Genomic DNA, 4768 nt, shown 5'->3' on the forward strand with positions numbered 1-4768 from the left:
AACTGCAAAGAAAAAGCAAAAACTAAAAATGTTTAGATTATTTTGTTTACTGACCTACTACCAATTTAATATTGCAAATTTCTAACTTCAGCACAAACTAAAATAAGACAATAATTCTTAGAAAATTTACTAGGATTTGAATAAGTAGGTTCTCATCATTAAAAAGCCTTTATGGTGAATATTGTAACAGAGTAGGTAAGAAGATATTGTGGTTTCTTTGCCTCACATTGTTTTATATGAAAAAAGTGAAACACATAATCTAGTTTAAAAATGAGTATTTCTATATAATTATTATTTAATATTTCTTCTTCTTTCTACCACAGGTTGAAAATTGAAAGCCCGATTGAAAGATGTCAGAATTGATGACTGCATTAGTACAGGCCTCTGAGAAGGCCACTAACATCGCCCATGCTTGCAGGTAGGAGGAGTTTCTCTTCAGGCTTTAGATAGAGGAGAAACAAGAGGGAGAGAAGAACAAGAAGTTTGTAACTGACTTCAAAACACTCACAGATTTTCTAGTCAAGCATGAAATTGGAAAATAAGTATGCTAATTTGCACAGTGTATTGTTTTTTCTTTTTCATAAAAGTTAACCCTAAAAGATTCCATGAATAACATTACAATGATGCTGTATACTACTTTTAATTACTTTAAAACATAAAAATGTGTACTATCTATTTATGGATTGTATTGTGCATACTTTATATTAATTATTTTCTCCACATAGCATAAACTTTTAAATTTGGCAATTAATGTTAATTTTTTGTGAATAGGTTTAATGAACTGGAAACAAGTAGTGGTTTTAATGATATATCCATAATGTTCTTTGGATACATAACTGTTCTGTAACAAAAAAAGTGATTTGACTTGGTCAAAGGTTTCTGTGTACAAGTCAAGTACAGTATATTGTTCTGAACTGATGTTTTCATATATTACAGACAGTTAAGAAAACATTAATTTATATGTGATATTTCTATTTTATATATGATATTTCTAATTATGGATAGTAGGATGTCCTAAGGTAAAAAAGTGCTGCAAAACAGAAAGAATTCGTTGAGAGTTGGCATCATTCATCTAAATCTTTCTATATTTTCAATAGCAGCATATCATACCACTTGAGGATGTGTTTAAGATAACTATTCATTGGGTTAAAAACAAAATGGAAACAAGTTAGACAGGACCCATAGCAGTGATTTCATATTCTCAGTTATAGTTCCTGTACATGTCTGCAAGACAAACTTGCAGTCCTAACCAGTTGTTGTTATATCATCTGTCATTAATAATGATCAATCACATTGAGTGGATTAGGTTCTACTTCATTTCTGACACTGAACACAAATTGGATTCTGATGTTCATTACGAAGACACTTTTTTATTTGTTGTATAAGATATTATATATTTTCAATATTTATCTTTTAAGTTTCCAGGTCTTGAAAATAACATATCTGGGGAGGAGTCAAATGAATTCATGAATGGATTAGGTAAAATATTTTAAGACCATATCTAGTATACTATATTTTTCTTTTATACTGTAACTACGGTATGAATGATCTTGATAAATTGCTCTTCCAGGAAAAATATGTGTTTCAGTGTTGTAGGAATTGAAATATGTAAAGCTGTAGCATTGGACTGCTAGTTAATTTAGCTCCTTAATGTATGTTTTGATATTTCAAATTACTTTTCATTGTACTATTTTTGACCAAGTAATTAAATCCACAAAAACACATAATACAGTGGAATGTAAATGGAGGTGTTAAATTATGTTACCAGTTTGTTATAAAAGCAAATAATAGAGATTAATAATTTCACCTCCATAAAATGGATTACTAAAGCTTATTCAGCAGCTTTTTGATCTTTGGCGATAGAGTAATTATCAAGCTCAAACTTGAGTCCCAGTTCTTATATGACCAATTTCCGTTCTAACAGTGCATCACAAAACATAGGAGAGAACACATGCACATAGGGGATTCCAAAATATAGGAAATCAGAATGTCATTAATACAATTAAATAACAAAACAGCAAGCTCTCTTGTAATTTTTATAAGATTACCTGAATATGGTTCTTAGTCTGCTTAGGAAATGGAACTACCTTGTAGCTTCTTACCTTCTATTCTCCATTTTGTCTCCTTTTGTCTCTGTCCTCTCTTTTTTCACTTTTCCAGTCCTCTACCAATCCTTGTCCATCTTTAACTGATTTTGATTACCAAACAAAGCTGACATTCATTCTGGCTACCATGGTTGTGTATCCAGTATACCTAGGGTCCTCTAACACAGGGGTTTTCTAATTCTGATTCTGGAGGCTTTCATTCGTGATGGTTTTCATTCTATCTGAGTTCAATTACTTGATTGCATTATAAATTGAACTAACAAGTTGCTGGTTTGAAATGTTTGCAAGATTTCTTTCTACTATTTTATTTTACTCATGAATTGTGAGAGATAAAAGTCAACATTCAACATGTTTAAGACATAAAAATTGTCACATGTAAAAAAATGCCAAATTAATCCTTCATCATTAGTGTTATAATTGAGGGACTGGCTGGAACAAAAACCAGCAGTCGTATTGGCCTCCAGGATCAGGATTGAGAATCCCTGCAATAACAGGCATGTGGTATACAACTATTACTATTACCATTAAAGACTTTATTACTGTAACTGATGTATTTGGATGACATTTTCATTCAGAGCAACTTAGATTTGCACTCATTTATACAGCTGGATATTTTACCGGAGCAATTTAAGTACGAGTACTGTACCTTGTTCATGACTACAAAAGCAGTGTCTCACTTTAAATCTGGACCAAAAACTTTCCATTTGTGAATAAAGAACACTAACCACTGCTTCACATTTCTGTCCTTTGCTTGTCGTTCCTCAAATCATGTTACAGTTAGTTAACATTTACACCCTAATAATGTAGATCATAGTTTTATTGGTAGAAATAATCAAATTTACTGGTATTTATTGCATTATCCATCCTTGGGCTTTTATTTATGCTCTTGTTGTCTCAGTTGAGAAACTTGAAGTTGAGTCTTAACATGTAAGGTTGACTTTGAATTCTGAGCCAGGCTAAGCCATTGTTAATGCTAAACAGCACCCATAAATAATTTCTTGGTTCATCTTGTCAGTTGAACTTTCTTTAGAGCACACAGATTTTGACCAGTCTTATTCATTGTTATATTTTTATGCCATTAGAATCCCTTAGTGAGATAATCTGATTTTTATCCTAAATCACTTAGGATAAAATTCACTTAATGTCTATTTTGTAAAATTTACATCAGCAATATAAGACATTCTAAAAAAACCTGGCCCCACTGAACAACTAAATTACTGTTCTTTTCCAGGGCAACAAACAACATGTATGCAAATTTTACAGTCTTACAGTCTGTCCAAGGTCATTCATTATTAATACCACTAGTAATATCTTCAGTAAAGACTTTGATGCATAAACTATTTCTGCATAATTAAAATATTTTATGATAAAGGTGGTAGGTTGTGTAGTTTTGTCCAACTGAGCAATCTTGCTTTTATAAAATATACCGACTTTTTAATGTTTAATGATTAACATGTTGTAATACACAGTTTAAAATTATTAAAAGTCTAAAGAGTATACAACCTAAATTCTTAATTGGAAAAATATTGTCTTTCAGCAGTGACCGGGATTTGAAACTATCCGTTTTCTGGCGACAGCTCAAATGCCGTACATTAGAGGTTAAGCTTTATTAGCTCCAATTATGCATAGCAATGATATTAACTTAAAAACATGCATCTACAGTAGTTGTAATCTTTGGTAAGATAAACCAAAAGTTTACGTAGTACTTTATTTGGCAGATCTTGTGACAGCAAATATGGATACGAAACACATTAACATTTTATGTACATATCTGTCTTCATAAAAGAATAACTCAAATTCAATAGGGCTGGAAAAGGTGTAACATTTTTGGTTTAACTGAATAAAGGGCACTACCATGATTGATGATTAGTACAAGGCAAGCAGGGTCCTGAAAATTAATTTAAACATAATCCAAATATAATAAACGTTTGGGGTATTTCCTATGGTTCTCTTTGGTTATCTCCTACAATCAGAGGTGCTGATGAAAAATCCAACACTGCTGCTGCATCCAGTTGTGATGGATACCAGATCTCTGCTGTTCTGAGCCCTGAAGAAGTGGAGACTCTTAAAAGAAACCTTTGTGTTATACTTGGTTATGTGGATATTTATGTTTTCTCTTAAGACACAACCTTCAAATGGGACTGTTGTTCTTCTCATGCCATCTTGTGGTCACTACAGTAGGTGGGGGAATGACTGTCCTTAAAGAGTATCTTCAAAAGAGATATGCTGGTAAATTGGATGAATTTCCTGAATTGGTCTATAATATTTGTGTGGAAGGTGCCGGGAATGCTGATAGGTGGGCTAATAGAGGAGGTATTGTTGCCAACAGGTCTCAGAATAATTTGGATTCAGTCTTAAAGTTACTATCAGGTCTTACGTTATAGCTCCACATTGAAATACAAACCTTTGTACCATTTCATGTGTAATGAAATGTATCTACAGGATGTGGTCCATATAATTGGAACTTTACTTGAAGACAGTTACAGCGCTATAGCAAAAATATTCACGAAAATTCTAAATTGCAGAAATCACAACATTTCATGTTTCATCTAAACATGAAAATGAAAAAAAAAAAGTTTTATATTAAAGACTTACCTAATACTTTGTTTAATGTCTCTTTGAATGTATACAATCCAGTATTCTCCTTGGAATTGTGTGGTATA

General features: G+C 32.0%; 1 pseudogene; it reads left to right on the forward strand.

Annotated features, from left to right (window-relative positions):
• The first annotated feature begins 350 nt into the window (after positions 1-350).
• LOC102683131 (inositol polyphosphate 1-phosphatase-like) lies at positions 351-4489 on the forward strand (annotated as a pseudogene).
• The last annotated feature ends 279 nt before the right edge of the window (positions 4490-4768 follow it).

This window comes from Lepisosteus oculatus, chromosome 12, assembly GCF_040954835.1.
Source record: "Lepisosteus oculatus isolate fLepOcu1 chromosome 12, fLepOcu1.hap2, whole genome shotgun sequence".
Taxonomy (NCBI): Eukaryota; Metazoa; Chordata; class Actinopteri; order Semionotiformes; family Lepisosteidae; genus Lepisosteus; species Lepisosteus oculatus.